Genomic DNA, 18,676 nt, shown 5'->3' with positions numbered 1-18,676 from the left:
ATTGTAAATAGGACTTTGAAGATGTGATTAGTGAAAGAATGTCCAAACTGAAGAGAATGGGCCTTAATCCAATATGGCTGGTATCTTTAGAAGTAAAAAAAAAAAAAAAAAAAGCACAGAGAAAGTGAAGCCACAGGGAGTAGCATAAAGATGGAAGTAAACGGAGCCCAAAAAGAAAGGAGAAAATGCCACCATGTGCATTACCAAGTGAGAGAAAAGTCAAAGAATCCCAAAGATTAGAAGATACTAATCCCAAGATGAAGTATCAAATTATGGGAATGAGACCATAATTTCCTTTTGTTAAACCAACAAAAATGTATGGTATATTTTAGCAGCTAGGAAATTAATACAGCTTCTGAGAACAAATGTCAACTCAGTTGGTTCTTGAATACCAGAAGAAGTTTATCAGGTCAAAATTTGAAAAACAAATATTCCAGGAGCAAGACTAAATTGTGCAATGTCATGAAGTCAGCAAACTGGCATATTGGGAGAACTGAAATTTATATATTGTATGGCTGAAGTAATGGTAATTGTGAAGAGGAAGTGAATGAGGTAGACAGGGGTAAAATGTGTTGATGTCTCTCATCATGACTGCTTTTATCTTGAAAGGATTCTCAATGCCTATAAGAGATAGAATCATATTGCAGGAAAATAAGAGGTCAAAATTAGAGTGAATGAATCCTGTTATTCAACTGTGAATGAAGTAAATATGAAGAATAATGAAGTCTTTAGCCTAGAATGTAGTTGTGGAGATAGGAAAAAATCAGTCAAATATGAGAATTATAAAGGAGGTAGAGTTAACTCATTGGTTAGTTAGGCATTGGCCTGAAAGAAGAAGTGTGTGGGAATAGAATACCAACAAGATGAAGACAACAGGAAAGAAGAAAGATGGTCAAATTCCAAGTCACATATCTGTCAGTTCACTTCCTGACTACATTTTGTACTATTTACACATACACACGCACACACACACACTCCCATCACACATACATGTATGAATGACATGGAACCAAATATTAAGGAAAATTAGTTTATTTTCATTCTAATTTGAGATTTTGATGCCTGTGAGACATTTAGGTGGGAATACCAAGTAGATTGGATATTGAATGGAAAATCATTTTCTGACTGCAGCAGACCTATATGTAGAGAAAAAACACACTAGTGTGTGTTTCAAATGAGCCTTCTATTTATGTTAGCACTTCAACTATTGAATTGCAAATGAAATTCCAGGCAAGATGTGATACCTCCATTTTCATTTAACAAGATTCCTTTAATACTCATGAGATTCATAAGAAATTGGATGGTATCAAAACAGCAAGGATTTGTAATAATAGTCCAGGTATTATGAGGATTAGAAGAATTTGAATGAACAATCCCTCAGCTCATAAAGAAAATGATAAAGGATAAAAGACAGCATTAACTGTTCAGTGATGTGGAATGTTCACTGCATATACAGCTGCATTCAATTAAAAGTCACTTACTTGATTAGTTAGCGAAATAAAATAGCTTCTATTAGGCAGCAATATAAACAAATTTTTAAGTCATTAGTGGGATATGATTTATAAATAATGTGGAAATTGCAAATGTTATAACCATTACTGAAAAATATTAGTTAAAATATTTTCTTGTGATTCTTCCCTACTCAATTTTAAATACATTAATCTAAAGAAATCTAAAGACTTGGGTGTTTGCTTATGTTAGGAAAACTAAATCAGATTGATGCTTAAAATTTCATTTGAGGGCAGCCATTTGACAAAATCACTCTCCATTGCCAATAGAAATGAGCAGTTTTAAATAGTTAATTTTAACAAACATTAAATGTTTCTTCATCTGTCCTCCTTGGAGAACTGTCTTAGGTTATTGAATGGTATCCTAAGTTACCTATCATTCACTTGTGATACTGAGAGAAAATGCTAATTTGACATAAACAACAATTCTATTTAAAATAACCATTTGTTTTGCCTGTTTGCTCTGTTGAAGGACAATGATGAATTAAATAAAAAATTTCATGGCTCTCTTATAGGAACCCAGCTTCAAATTTGTAAAATTCTAATAACCACAATCATGAATTTTGTGCTTCACACTAGTATGAATGGTATTATGGGTTATGCAATGTCAGAGAAAAAATATTAATAATGTAAACCTCAGGAACTGCTTTCTGACTTCTCTTATCAAAGAAATCTAGTTTATTTTGTGATGGAAAAGGATAACTTTGGGAGAAAACTCTACAGTAAACAGGGATTTCAAAATATTTAAGAAAATTTCACTATTTGAGTAATTTGCCTTTATTTCCACATACTACCTGTCCCCATGGGACAGTAATCTGAATGTCACTTTTTCTGAGCAAACCAGCCTTAGTTTTTAATTACCTCTGATTCCCAAATGACTGTGAATATAAAAAAGATGTTCCTGATGTTATTATTATTATGATTATATCCTATTAAACAGAAAACGCAAAATCTCTACCAGAGGTGTCAGAAGGATTGAAGATTTTTTTATTTGTCACTTGCAGTGGGATGCATTTTCTCAACCTGTTTGAGTAGAGGTGTGTTATCTGTGTTTCCCACTCTTTGGGTTGCCACTCCAGGAAGACCGATATAAAAAAGTGCTGTGGGAAAGGAGCAAGAGAGTGCTCTCGGAGGCTGGTCGTCAGGCACCCAAGCACCTGTCCAGGAAGGTAGGTACCGTGCTTCAGGCATTATTGGGGCGCTCGAGGAGTCTGAAGACCCTGACTGCTCACCTGCTGCTGGATGCTCAGCCCTCATAGGAGAAAGAAACTTGTATCACCTCCCCTAAGAATTGTGCTAATAGATTCTCTGTTTTCTTCAAGAGGGAACTTCCCTTTGCCAGAAGCAGCCCTCAACATTGCTACAAAGATTCCTTTGTATCTGCCTCTGATAAATCTCCGCTAACCTTCAGTGGCTAGGTTGTGGCAGGTCACCTCTGGTGACCTGAACGTGGGGTGGGGATTCTGGAACTAATCAAGTGTAATGCTCCTGAGAGGGCACTCCCTCCTGACACTCCTTAGCTACCAAAGGCAACAGAGCATCCACAGAGGGTGAAACAGTGATTTCGTTTTCTTTCCTAATGGGTCATGAATCTCATCAATGATTTCTTTTTTCTTTTTCATTTTTTTTTTTGAAAAGCACGTTAGTATTCAATGAACCTCCCTCCCAGGACACAGGCTCCCCCCGCACCCTTAATCTTCTCCTCAGCTCTTCTGCTGAAGAATTTGGCCTTCACGATGACAGGCTGTTTTGGAAGCTTTCCCTTCCCCAGAGCTTTGTAGTAACCCAATCGCGCCACATCAATGACGGGAGCAATGGGAGCAGCTCCAGTCTTGTTTTTGGCAGCACTTGCCCGTGTCTGCTCACTGACCAAGGTCCACAGTTCATCAGGGTCCACAGTTGGACAGAAGCTCTGATTCCTCTTCAAGTGATAACGTCTCAAACCAAACTTCCCGAAATAACCTGGGTGACTAGGAAGAGAAGGAGACCGCCTTCACAACCTTACCCCAGCATTATGAAGCTACGTTTATCTTCTTCATAGTCTTTATCTGTCCCCATTAGAACGTAAGCTGTTCACTGGTGTACAGTGTTATATAGCAGTCAGCAGAGTTTAAGAAGGCTACCAAACGAAGAAAACCCAGCCCTATTTCACAGGACCAGTGTAAATCACAGGACAGGTCAGAATTCAAACCACTTGATAACATTCTGTGGAAATTCAGCACAGTCCTGCAACAGACTGTATAGGTCAATCTGATACTTGTCACTGACCTGGTGACTGACTATGCCATGAGGGTCACAGCCAGGGAATAAGGCCAGCTGTTACTCTTCGAGGACTCTAGCACACTAAGGCAACAGCCAATACCCAAGCATGACTCTAGCCTCGATCATCAATGATTTCTTATTCAAGTCTTGAGGTGATTGCAAGATAAATTTTAGTCATTTTTTTTAACACATTGCTATAATCATTTATTTAATTTTTTCAATAACTCTACGCCAAAATTTGCTTTTTAATGATCCAAGGATCAGTAAGATGTGCATTTTAGAGAGAAAGTTTAGTTTAGATCTATTAGACAGTTTTAACTGGATACGTATTTGATTGAATTACTTTATAAAATTTATAAGTAATTTGAAATGTTTACTTCTGCTTAGTTTCTATTCAGCTGGATGTTTTCTTAGACCCTTAAGTTTTGGCAAACTTGCAAATTAAATTCCCAATCATGGACACATGGGCCTCCTTAAAAATTACTCTAGTTCCTTCTAGACTTAGGCCTAATCTACCTAGTCATTCTGGTCTTCACTTTTTACTCCTTTACTCATCCTACTTTCCTATCAAAATGACTAGAAATACTGATAGGTTTTTTGAGCTCACAATATACCAGGCACTCTTCTAAGAATATGTATTATCACATTTAATCCTCATAAACAATCATTTGGGTTGTGTACTCTTGATTGTGCCCAATTTTCTGAAGAACAAAATAATTTGATAGCACAAAATTAGTAAATGATAGAACCAGGATTTGAATCTGATACTATGCTCCAAAATCCATCACAATACTAAAGTCTGATTCATGGACTCATTTTATCTCAAAAGAAATGCTACTGACAAAAAATGTAAAGTGAAAAAATTTAAGTAACAGATAAATATTAACCCATAACTAAGGGGCTTGCAGCTTATGAATTGCCTGGCCGTACATTGCATTCTTACACTACCCGAGGAAAAAAGATTCTGAAACTTTGTGAAAACACTTCACTCTATGGGATGACACGTGTACTTGACCCCTAACTCTTCCTTCCATTTATCCTCTATCTCACTGACATTGGCTTCAACTCCCACAAACTAATCTACTTTTACCAAGATAACCTATGATGTTAATTTCATGACTATAAAAGTTTGTGGCAATTAAAATTAAATCCTACAAAGGTAACAATGACATATGTGTGTGTGTGTATCTATATATTCCTGTATTTAAAATTCTACCTAACTTAATCTATATTGGCTACTTACTGTTACTTTTGTTCTTTTAAAATCTAAAATTAAGAGAATTCTTGAAACTTCTTTTCATTTCATCAGAGAACGGACACTGACATCAAAATTTACTTTTGATACACAGAGCTTACTCAATTTTGTCATGCTATTTTCCTGAACCAAATTAAAGTTGTTTCCTCTCCTCTTCTGGAATATGTTACCAAGCAATATGGTTCTCCTTTCGGCAAGAGATAGACTATGATGCACCTAAAAACACTCCATTCTGGACCAGATCTGCTTGATAATTGTAGCATTGAAAGTTCCTCCTTGTTAGGAGACAATCCTCGTAGGCTTTTCAACACTGCTGCACACCTTACAAGGAGCCACTAACTGTACCCACTGCTTTTCTCCAGTGTCTTTTCAAGGACATCTGTATAGCAAATAGCCTGGGAAGTAGAGGTAGGTCTGTCCCCAGGGCAAAGGTCAGGCAGACTTATTGCCCACTGTTCCCCCAGCTCAGAGATCCTCTTCTGAAGTACAGCCCACTGGGTGTACTGGCCCTCACCTGGGCCAATCCTTGTCAGCCCGGGGACCAGGGAAAATGACAACATGCTGGTCAGGTGAGTTATTGTACCATGAGTAATACATTCCTTTATCTCCAATCCAGGAGTCTTATTTCTTCATGAGCATCTTTGAATCTAGCATGGGAACTTGTTAGCTTATAAAATCTTAGTCCCTCACAGTTCTTGTCATAGTTCTTTCCAAATTTTGGTCACCTTAGAGGAAATGCTTCTGGGACTTTTGGGAAATGTTCTCTTTTACTTAGCTATACCACACCTTTACATTTCTCCTGCCTCTATGATCCATATATCATCTCAGTTTCCACATGTATGTTTCCCTTCACTCCCCATTAGACTGTAATTCCTTGCCGTATGTTCATGACTTATTTGCCTATGCATATCCAATCGCTACCAAGATATGAGCACATGAAAAATATCCTATAAATAATAGACTAATGTATTAGTCCACAAACCTGGGTTGAATATTTCGATTAATCTTAGAGAAAAACTTACAGATTATCCTCTTCTGATCTGGAAACAAATTCTTAGTGTAGGTTGTCATAGAGAATGTGTAGATAGAAAGAGACTGTCTTAAAGATTTGCAAAGTCGTGCTACAAACCATAATATACTTTGTGTGGGCCCACTGTCTATGTGTCTTGATGTACCGTGTTCCAATGGAAAATGTCATTTCACTGTTTCTTGAGGAGGCACAAAATTTACAATGTCCAGTTGGCTTTATAGATGACAATATAGAGGAGACATCATGCTCTCCACAGAAGGCACATCACAAAAACATATTGAAAAAAATTAAAGCACACATATGGTAACTTGCACCAAATCATTAAATGTCACTAATTAGAAGGTAACTTTCCTTCTCTCACATCCCTCCTCTTCTCTATTGTCTCTTCTCTATTTAATATGAGAAAAACTGCTGCCCTAAAGAGATTAAAAATCACTGTTGGTAATTGAATCATGTCCCCCACAAAAGCATGTCTAGATCCCAATGCCTAAGCCTATAGGTATGAACCCTCTTTAAATAGACCCTTTGAAGAGATTATTAGTTAAGGTGTGCTCAAACTGGATGAGGGTGAGGCTTGACCCAGTATAGCTCAAGTTCTTATAAGCAAAGGAAATTGGTAGCAGAAAGAGAAACTACAGGGAGCAGCCAAAAGCTTGAAGTCAATGAAGCCAGAAGAAAAAGGAAATATCGCCATGTGTCTTACCATGTGACTGAACATCCGAGGATAAAGGACACAGGGTCACTGGCAGCCACCACAGAACACCACAGTCCTCAAGGAGAAAGCATCACCTTGTTGACACCTCAATTTGGAATTCTTCTAACCTCAGAAGTGTGAGTCTATAAATCCCCATTGCTTAAGCCAACCTATTATATAGTATTCATTTTAGTACCTGGGGAACTAAAGCAATCACAAAACTAGTGAAAGGCAGAGATGCCTCATAAAGAAAGTGTAGGAAATGGATCTACTGGCTGATGAATTTACTATGCCACACCTACTTCAAAGACAATTCTACAGGATTTTTCTACACAATGTTCTATAGCCTACTTTATTTCCAAGTTTATTGTAGCATAAGCTTAAAACAAGGTACAGGAGAAAGCAGCTGAAAAGAATCTGTTTTGCTCTCTTGCTCTTATTTTCTACAGTTTTATTTTAGGTCTAACCATGGATATTAAGCAAATAGTTAAATGCTACCTTTAAGTTCTATGACTGAAAGTTGTTCCTATAATTACTCACATTGGAAATTCTATTCATTCACTTCAAATTCGTTAAGGTTTAGGCCAACTTTCTTTGGGTTCTCAGAGTACATTCACTCTTCCCATTTGTTCCCTATCATAGGCTTCCATTTAAAATTCCCAGTTTCAAAGATAATATAATAAGAAATGTTTTCCAAGGCATAAAAATCAAATCCTAAAAGAAATGGCTCTTAATTTCTTTTTTCAATCTTTGTGGTACAGGTGATAAAACTATGAACTAGTTTTGCTAGGCATTGGAAACTTGAAAAAGGTGTTAAGTGGTAGTATAGAATCCAAATTAAGGTATGAAGAAGATAATAATTAACTATGAAACCACTAAGGAGAACATCTTTCCAGCAGTATCTAAGTGTTACATAGAAACAGCAGCATTAGCAGTCCAAACTGCAGTCATTAGCATATATTAAAAAGGAATGTTCTCACCTACATTCTTCTTAGTTTATTATCAGGGCAGTGTTCAAAACATGAAGCTAAAAAACAGCTAAATGCAGTGACACACACGTTCTCCCCAAGATTTTCTGCATTTTCAGTCAGAAAACCTCTCAGTCTAATGAACCTGGGGATTGAGAAGAAACTCGAGTCATAAAACAGTGAGCCTGGGTTATCAGGAAAATACCTAAAAATAAAAACTAGAGAAACTGCTCATGGTTTATCAGAAGTCCCTGGGTAATATGGAGGGACAAGTGCTTCCGTACTTTTTATCCCCACCGTGGCATTGGATTGCATTGCATTACATCTTGGATACTGCAGTATGCCTGCTTACCAACATTTGAGAGAGAATCTTGGAACTGTAGTAAGAAGATGCTCTTTTTCTTGGGAATCCACTTGATTTACCAGATACATTCTCTTCTGAATAGAGATGTTGCATTGATTTTGAGAAAGGTTCGATCTTAAAGGATCCTAGCTGGTATCATTTCTTCATGAAGAGACACAGACCAGTAAGCAGCTTAAAAATACCAATCCTTTAGTTAAGTTAAGTTTTTTTTCTTTATTTCGAATGTTTTATTCAGTGATACATTGGATGGAGTGTTAAACAAGCTAGGCAATTCTAGCCACATCTTTTCTTATCCGCAATCAAATAAAAATATATACTGCCCTCAGGGTTCAACTAATCTTAAAGCAATCTAGATTGCATAGGAACACCACGTATTCAAGAGCAGAAAGTTACTAAAGACAGAAATATAGCCATCTATTTTACATGCCCTGCACTGTGGAAGTTAAAAATATGCAACACCAGCAGGCAGTTTTTGTTTTCTAGAGCTGCCTCGCTGGTCAGTTAAATCAATCTTATCTATCAGGGGACAGATACTTCCGAGGCCAACATTCCCTCAAACTGAGCATTACACAGATGAATTCCAAATAAAGAGAAGTTGTTTTTATCAGAAGATTAAGGTTTTCTTTCCTTCTTTCTCTCTTATGGAATGTAAACAAATTCAAATATATGTTCCTTTTCAATTTGACAGAAGCAATCAGAATAATGTTACCCATTCCTTCTTAGGTGATGATCGTCATTTCAATCTCAGTTTTAGCAAAATATTTTCCTTTCCTGGCCATAAAGGTTGCCTCTGAGGTGTCCCTGCTCAACTCTGAAATGCACTGTCTTGGTGCTTAATGCACTACACTGTAATTATTATTTTAATGAAAGGCACCACTTCTACTTTCACTCTTTGTAGAGCCAAGGGTCCTGTCTGTAAGAGGGGAGGGAGAGGAAAAATTAGGTGCAATTTGGGGGCATTTTCGGAACTTGGGAATTGTCCTGAATGATATTGCAATGACAGATATAGACCATTGTATATCTTGTCCTAACTGACAAAAATGTGTGGGAAAGAGTGTAAACTACAATGCAAACTATAATCCACACTTATTGGCAATGCTCCAAAATGTGTTCATCAATTGTAACAAATGTACCACACTAATGAAGGATGTTGTTAATTTGGGAAAATGTGGAAGGGGTAGGGAGCGGGACATATGGGAATCCTCTATATTTTTTATGCGACATTTATGTAATCTAAGTATCTTTAAAAAATAACATATATATATAAAGAAATGGCATTATATATCGGTTACAAGGTGAAAGAAAGCATGTACTGTATCTTGTTGGCAAGCTCCAGAGTCCAGCAAGTTGTCATCTGAATGCTGTAACTGAGTTTCAATACGCAAGTCCACCTTTCTTTGGTGCCCACTGATTGAGGTGAGAGGGTACATAATTAAGCTAGCTATTCCCATAGAACAGAATCAGATCCCTCAATTTTTCTGTTGTTAGTAAGTTCCAGCATTTGCCTCATAGATGCAGAAACTATAGAAAATGATGGTTGCCATGTCAAGAGACCATTGAGCAAAGCTGCTATGCTTGTGGCTTACATCTCCACTTCCTGCAAATCTCTGCTCAAACTTTTTCCAACCATGCAATGGAATACATCAATTCCTCCTCTTCAAAGCAGTCCTTCTTCTTCATACCCTGCTTTATCTTCAGTATAGTACTTACCGTCATCAGATATATATTAAAATGAATTGTTTTAAAAAAAATTTCTATCTCCCTCCAACAGAATATAAGCTCCTTATAAGCAGTTGTTTTCTATTTTATTCACAAATAATAAACCATCCATAAATAATTACTGAATAAATGGAAAAATGGATTTTTCTCTCTCTGGCATATTCCCACATTTCTCTAATGGAATAGGACTGTCGATAAGAACAATTTCTATAGACAAGTCAGTGGGCTTGGACACAGACCAGAATTATATAGAACATTAAATATATGTAAGATAACTAATATAAAGGATATACAGTTGACACTTCGGTTTGAATAACTGAAGAGTTTTGACTTTAGCAATTCATGAGCCATCCTAAATATTCATTTCAGTTAGCCCTTATAACTTTTTAAAGAGACTATATCTCGTTTTTCATGGGTAGTGTCAGATAAATCAATGATATTGTAGAAATATTATGCCACCATCTGCAATAACATCTTAATGTGGATGTGTTTTACCTGCTTGCTGTTGAGAAAATCTTTCATTCCCTTAAAGAGCTAAAAAAAAAATGTGTTATTTCATGAAGAACATTCATTGAGAAAAGTAAAATCTTCAGAAATAAAAAGTTGAAAATATTTCAGTCATGTGATCTGAGGAGATGTATACCGAACAAGTAATTATCAACAGAATTGTGTTTTAGAAGAAAACCGCAAATTTTCACATTTATTAAAGTAGGAGTAAAAATGTTCCACAGCATTTGACATTATCTAGACACTAGAGAATCCCACAATTTCTTTAATTGATGACAATTATTTAGACTAAGAGGAAAAGTCATCTACAAATTTTCTTCAATTAGTTCCTAGATGTTAATCCTAGGAGATTAATATAGATCAGCCAGAGTCTAAGCAAGGAAACAACCCAGGTTAGCTACAGCTATCGTGGCAACTTAACATTTAAAGTATTTACAAAAGTATTGGGCAAGCCATCAGGGCAAGGCATGACCTAGAACTAGAAGCCATCCATCCTTGGCCCTGGAAGAGAAAATGGAAGGAGATGAGTTGCTGGAATCCAGGAACCGGGGCCATAGTTAAATAAATAAGCCAAAGATGTCCCCGCCATGTTGTTGGCTCTGGGTACTGTTTACTTCTTGAGAGCAAGCTAGGCTTGTGAGCCCCAAAAGGCGGCCATGACCAAACTCAAGCTACACATCAAGCTGCTTTATAAACAGCCCACATGGGAAATTTTCAGCCATAGAGAGCGAGCCTGCTCTGTATTCGCCACAAAACTGCGCCCAGACTCTGCTAGCAGTAGATGAGTCCTGTAGATATAAGACCCCAGCCCCTTCTGCCCTTAGGCTGCTCTGTGACCCAGAGACTCTCCACCGCGCTGATTCTGCACACTGCATGGACGTAGAGGCTCCACCCCATTCCGTTCTCTCTCTCTGTCGAGTTTTCCTTGTCGTCTTCCCTTTCTGGTGGTTGCCTTGCTCCCAAGTTCTAGAGGGTCTCCTGATGAGAGGAATCACCCCGGGCAACCTGTCAGAGCACAGCTCCAAGTAACGGCATGTCTGTACTGCCATCTAGTGGTGAAATCTTTTTTCTTGATCAGCTCCAAATTATTGACCTCCAACTCTACCACCTAATAGGACAGGAATGGGTAGAGAATTTGCAGCGCCTAGTGCAAAATAAACTGTGCGCCTCAACAGAGTTGTAACTCCTACTCTCAGGTTCGTTGGGCTTACCCAGGTCAGCTAAAAGGGAGGTGAAGATGGTCAACCAATGCACCAGGGAACCAAGGGTGCCTACAACTGCAAGCAGAATTGCATTTGTTATCCATGTGGGATCTAAGCCCCCTCTTAATATAGAGGTGGAGTGGACATCAGCATCCCAGGGTCCACAGAATGGAAGACTAGAGTATGGATTAGAATGGACTTACTGATATTTTACTACAAAGCTATTGTGACTAGTACAATAGAAGAAATTGTAACACTGGTGTGGAGAAAGAAGCCACAGCAGTTGCTGAGGGCAGGGAGAGGGAAGAGGAGATGTGATGTGGGAACATTTTGGGGACTTTGAGTTGTCCTGAATAATACTGCAGGGTCAGATGCTGGACCTTATATATCCTGCCATAATCCGCTGAATGTACTGGGGGAGAGTGTGAACTACAATGTAAACTATAATCCACGTGGTACAGCGTGCTCCAAAATGTGTTCGCCGAGGGCGATGATTGTGCCACAATGATGGGGGAGATTGTTGGTGTGGGAGGAGTGGGGTGAGGGGGTGAGGGGTATATGGGAACCTCTTCTTTTTTTTAATGTATTATTTTTTGTGATGTATGTATCGTCAAAAAAAAATACAAGTTCCAAAAATGATGGGGGGGGGGGGGAGTGTGTGGAATGGGCTATATGGGAACCTCATGGTTTTTTAATGTAACATTCTGTGTGATCTATTAACTTTAATTAATAAAATGTGTTAAGGCTCAAAAAAAAGCAGGAAAAAAGTCTCATCAAAAGTACTAAAGTATAAAGCTTTTCCCTTTCTTGTGCAGTCTCTTTTCTGACTTGTCAATCTTTTTTATTTTAAATTGGCTGATTTGGAATTGGATGTGGCTCAAGTGGTTGAGCTTCCACCTTCCACATAAGAGGCTTCAGGTTCAGCTCCCAGTGCCTCCTGAGAAAGACAGAAACAATAAGCAAAGCAAATGAAAAAGCCAACTCCTGGAAGCCAGTGTGACTCAGTGGGTGAGCGCTGGCTTCCCACACACGAGGTTCTGGGTTCCATCCCTAGCTCCAGTACCTCAAAAAAACAAACAAGAAAAAAATTACATGAGATTTTTAAAAAAATTATCACTGTAATCTTCATGTTCTATAGGAAAAAATAGCAAAGTTATATGTTAGCAATATATACATATCATTTTGGATTGAAGTTTTTTAAAAGAATAAATGTTTAAACTGTTAAATTGAACATTAATCTTATTGCACCTTAGGAAGGTAAAAATACTGTGAAACATTCCAACATAACCAGTTGTGGAGAAGTACTGCTTTAAGTTCAGCCAATTGGACCTGAGATTTTATAACCCTTCCCAGAATGAAAGTCAAAGGAACAGGCAGGATAAATAACTGATGATCTGCCCATAACTTCATAAGTGGCTCTCCTGAATTGGGAGACTCATATGCAGAAGCAGCATAGATCTCTCCATTTTAAGGAAAATATGCCAACAGAATAGTACTGAGACTGGGTAGCAGATTCTGTCTTCTGGCACGGGGCACTGTCAACTCTGTTATCAAAATAGAGAGGTCATATTCTTCCAACATCTTAACAAAAATGTACAGCAGTAATAAAAATCAGGAGTAAGATGCATCTATTTTCTAATAAAAATTAATCCTATTTAAATCTTCTCATCTGGAATGCACTGGAGGTAAAAAAAATTAATAATGTACCTGTCACTATCCTCAGGGAACTTAAAAATTAATAGGAGCAAACAATAATCCAAACAGATAAGATACAAAATGATGATACATATTATATATAATTGGGTTTATACTTACCTACACAAACAACTATGAAAAGCAAAATAACACTAAATCATGAATCATGTAAAATACATCACTAGTTACTGTCATTGACCTAAAGGAAGACACTTATATTTGTAACCTGAGTTTATTCAACATATCCCCCTCATGTCTCTACTTGCTCTAACCAAAATGAGATTTGGATATTTCTTGTAACGCCCCTTCAGTGTCATAATAAATGAATGGTAAGTAGAGTTTTAAAATCTCATGAGACAAATATATCCCATTCATTCATTCCCATAAATATTTGCTCTCATACTCGACCATCTTTTTGTCATTAGGTCAGGATAGCTCTTCTGAGTTCCACCCATTCACACAAGCTTCCAGGAATCCCAGGTCATTTTAGCTGTGGTGATTTGGAACCCCAGAGAAGCAGGTTCTTAAAGTTAATCCATTCCTGGGGGTGGGGTCCCTGGTAAAGGCTGACCTGCCTCATTCAGGATGGGTTTCAACCCTTTTACTGGAGTCCTCTATAAACAGAAGCAAGACAAAAAGAGAAAGTCATGGACGCAGAAGTCTGGAGTGGATAATCAGCACCATTCTTCTCCCCTGATCCTGGCAGTGGCCACCTTCTCTCTCTGTGTCTCCTCTCCCTTCTTATTAGGACACTAGTCATTGGATGAAGGACCCACCCTACTCCAGCAGGACCTCATTTTAACTTACCTAATTCCATCTGTACTGACCCTATTACCAGATAAGGGATTTGGAGGTACTGGCAACTAAGACTTCAACATACTTTTTAGGGGGACACAACTCAATCCATTAAAAGTACTGTTATCATGTATTTTCCTACACAGTTGATAGTGACTGGTCCAGGACTATGTACAGGCTGCACCACCTCCTGCAGGCAGCACAATGCCAGGTCAGCAAAAGGTACCCAAGTTTTCCTTTTGGCCATTTTTATTTCCACTTTGGAAAAATGTCTATTCAAGGCTTTAGCCCATTTTTAAAAATTGGGTTGCTTGTTGTCTTGTTATTAGGTTATGTGATCTCTTTATAGAATATGGAAATCAGACCCTTACCAGATATATATTTTTTGAAGATTTTTTTTCCCCACTGATTTGGCAGCCTTTTCACCTTCTTAACAAAATCATTTAAAATATAAAGGTGTTTAATTTAAAGGCAGTCCCATTGTTTTTCTTCTGTTGCTCATGTTTTAGATGTAAAGTCCAAGAAACCCCCAGCAACCACAAGAGCTTAAAGATGTTTCCCTATGTTTTCTTCCAGGAGTTTCATGGTTCTAGTTTTAATATTTAGGTCCTTGATCCATTTTGAATTAATTTTTGTATAAGGTATGAGATAGCAGTCCTCTTTCTTTCTTTTAGATTTGGATATCCGGTTTTCCATGAACCATTTGTTGAATAGACTGTTCTGACCCAGCTGAGTGGGTTTGATAGCCTTGTCAAAAATCACTTGACCATAGCTGTGTGTTGACCAAAGATGCACAACATCATGAGCTATTAAGGAAGTGCAGATCAAACTATAATGAGATATTATCTCACACCATACAGAATGGCCATTAATAAAAAACCAGAAAGCTATAAGTACTGGACAGGATGTGGAGAATCAGGAACACTCCTTCACTGTTGGTGGGAATGGAAAGTGGTGCAGCCTCTGGGGAAGATGATTTGATGGTTCCTTACATAGAACTGCCATATGATCCATCAATCCCACTACTAAGAATATATTCAGAAGAACTGAAAGCATGGACAAAAACAGATATTTGTGCACCGACGTTCATAGTGGCATTATTCACAGTTGCTAAAAGATGGAGGCAACCTAAGTGTCTGTCAATACATGAATGGATAAACAAGATGTAGCATATACATACAAGAGAATACTATTCAGCTGTAAAAAGAAATCACTTGAGGAAAGCAAATGACAACATGGAAGGACCTTGAGGACATTATGTTGAGTGAAATAAGCCAGAAGCAAAAGGAGAAATATTGTATAGACTCACTGATATGAACTAATTAAAATGAGTAGACTTATGGAGTTGGATTATGAAGTGTAAGTTGGTGGGGAATGGAATGTGCGTTGAGAAGTGGGAGATGATGCTGGATATATGGAGAATGTTTAATATGGTCAATTGTACATATGTGAAAATGACGGTCTTGGTAACATATTATAATGAGTGTAACAAAGACTGTTGATCTAGGAATGAAATTGTGGCTGAAATGAGTAATCTAGGAAGGTTAATGTTGATTGGAGGACAGCTAGAGGATACAATTGGGAACATATAACAGTAATTTTAGTGGTAGATAAGGATCGTGGTTTGTAATATAAACAGGAATGATCAACTATGAGGTGTTAAGAATGTAGTGATACATGGGAAAATATAACTAATGTAATTCATAGATTATAGTTAAAACAATATTGTAATGTTTTTGTAGTAAAAGCAAAGAAGGTAACATATTAATGCTAAAGATAAAAAAAGAATATGAGGTTTGGTTTTGTGAGATATGAATATGATTAAGTATTTTTTCTCTTCTTCATTTTTTTCATTACTAAAGTGACCTTGACTATATCATTTAACTAACCTATGTTCATCTGTGCAAATTTCTGAATACTGTAGGAACAACTGAGTTAGCAGCTAGAATTATTAATAGATAAGATAAAAGTGCCTGGACAGGCTTTTTAGTAATAATCCTTCCATAACTTGTTTAGCTTCCTTTTGTCTGTTTGAAATAAAGTTTGAATGAAAAAAAAAAAGGCTCCCAAGTTTGCAGCACTATATGCTGAGTCCTTGAAATTCCTCCGTACAACCATGTCTCAGTGTATGGGTAAGAAGATCAGGGTAAGTGTAATCACTTTACAAACCACCCCTTCTTTATCTGGGGCTCTATACTTAGGGGTGGTAGACATTATATTTTCCTTTTTATGATTATTAAAAATATCTAATGTTATCATTTTTTTCAGGCAATGGAATTGTGGCTATCCTATTTAGTGAAGTGTACTTTCTGGATTTAAGTTTATTTAATCCCATACTAGAATACTTGCAAGGGTTTCTAAGGTGGTCACAACTGGATGGTGGAGATAGTGAGAGCAGAGTTAAAATAACCTTCAGTTGGACTTTTAACAGCCTTGTAATTCTAAGCTTTTACCCAAATAAATACACTTGATATTAGCCAAAAAACTTCTGGTATTTTGCATAGGGACCCCTTTGGAAAACTAATACAGAATTTGATACCAGGAGTGGGGTGCAGTTTATTGAAATTATCAAAAATGCTGGGACAGTTTTATAAATGGGTAAGGGGTATTTTTTTTAATGAATTGTGATATGCTTTATATAAATGGCCTAGATTACTTTGAGGAGACTCTTGGTGGGAGCATGGAGCCTAAAGTTATTTCCAATAAGGCCTTATAAGGAAATGATGAAACTATTATTGGAAATTGAAGGTAAGTTGATCCATGTTTTAAAGTTGCAAAGAACTTAGCAAGATTGACTCCTGAAGATGTTATATAGAAGGCAGAATTTGAAAACGGCAAGCTGGGACATTCAACTGTAGAGCTTTCCAAAGTAAACTTGGAGAATGCAGCCTGGCCTCTTCTTACTGCTTATAGCAAAATGTAAGAGGAAAGAGATAAGTTAAGAACTGAATTGTTGGGCACAAGGAAACCAGAAACTGATTCTGAAAACCCCAAGCCTGTGGAAATCAAGTCCCCAGATGATTAGTGCCCCATTTGAGGAATTAACTAAATTTGGAACTTGTAAGTCAGGATTGAAAATGCAGTTATCTAGGAAAATCTTGTAGAAAGTCTTACTGTCCAATGGCTTGAACCCCTGCTTCCTGCATTCTGAACCAACAAGCTGCATTCTGAACAAAACCACTGTCAGCCTAAACTAAAAGGGACATGGAAGGAAGAGATAGAAGGGAAAATGGTTTTAAGAGAAAATCCATGCAAGCTGAGGTCTGAAATTAAGACATTACTTGAACCCATACAGGGACCCCACCCATGTGTACAGAGATGGTAAGATTGCCCCAGCATTTGAAGATAATGGCTAAAATAAGTATGAAAGAAATACTTGTTAATTTTTATAAGTAGTTAAAGATGGATAAACATGGATATCATATTTTGGTATCAAAATGGTATCAGGTATACATAGCTTGAAGTATATCTTAGTACTTGATAAAACAAGATAAATAACTAGTAATAGAAATATATGGTTTGGTAATTTACATGATGGGATAGAGTTTATAAAGACTGAATCATTACCAATGATGTTGCTCAATATACTTACAGACATACAAATAATAAAGAAAATAATAAAGATAAATATGCACAGTTATATTAGTAAAATATTTCCTGTAATATACATGCCTCATGAATTTTTACTAACATGATAAATTTGGCATATAGGTGTTTGAACAGGTGTATTTTCAAGAAATATGTATTTTTTTTAAAATGAGGTTTAACATTTTGAAGAATTCTTTAAAATTTATTGAATAGAAAATAAAGTGCATCCAATACAGAGGGGCTTATGAAATTTACTTAAAATGTAGTAATAAAGAGATTAATTTTATGTAGAAAAATTATACACAATATTCTTGGTGGAGTGGACTGTCACTTAAACATTCACACATACACACACACACAATTAACTCACGATAAATATTAAACTAAGTTCAGAAAAATATATATATAATGGGATGTAAAAATCATAAAATCCTCTTTTCTCTTAAATTTTCACAAAGTAGAATATCAATATTGAATTAATATGGGATTTTAAGAAAAAAATCAATGTCAGGGTGTGGATTTACACTTCCTAGATGAGGCTTTCACATATGAGACTGAAGAAGTATTGGACTGTATCTTCAGTATCCAAAAAGTTCAAACTTTCAAACTCTTCATGAAATCCCTATTTTATAAATGAAATGTTATCTTCCCATCTATAACCTTTCTATTAGTCTGGCATCTCTAATGTCTCTCTAATCATCTCTCTATCAAAGATTCTAGAGAAATAGGTTGATTTTTAGTATTTCACTTCCCAAGTAATATTTCCAGTTTCAAATGACAGATATAAATAAAAGTCTCTTGTAACAATTTCAGTCATCTCATGAGAGCTCTGCATGAATCAGCCGTGCAGAAAACCAGCTACGCCCAAAATTCATTCAACCAGGTGGAATTCCACTACTACTTGACTGAACATGTTCTTCAGAAGGCAGAGCTGATTAAATATATCATGCTTTATGACATTAGAAAAGGCATTTTACCCAGTGGACCATGTAAGGGGAAAAAACTATTTCATATAAAGTGTTGATCTAAATAACTGTCAAAAATGCAATAAAATCTCCTCTACTAAAGAAATGAGGGTTATAAACACGG

General features: G+C 36.8%; 1 non-coding gene across 1 annotated transcript; it reads right to left on the bottom strand.

Moving 5' to 3' along the window:
* Positions 1-3,763: 3,763 nt before the first annotated feature.
* LOC111764870 (small nucleolar RNA SNORA3/SNORA45 family) lies at positions 3,764-3,893 on the bottom strand. Its single transcript, XR_002797368.1, has one exon. It is a non-coding gene; the product is annotated as a small nucleolar RNA SNORA3/SNORA45 family (small nucleolar RNA).
* Positions 3,894-18,676: the final 14,783 nt, after the last annotated feature.

This window comes from Dasypus novemcinctus, chromosome 16 (genome assembly GCF_030445035.2).
Source record: "Dasypus novemcinctus isolate mDasNov1 chromosome 16, mDasNov1.1.hap2, whole genome shotgun sequence".
In the NCBI taxonomy this organism is placed as follows: domain Eukaryota; kingdom Metazoa; phylum Chordata; class Mammalia; order Cingulata; family Dasypodidae; genus Dasypus; species Dasypus novemcinctus.
The sequence above is the reverse complement of the archived record's forward strand: the minus strand, read 5'-3'. Positions and strand labels throughout refer to the sequence as shown.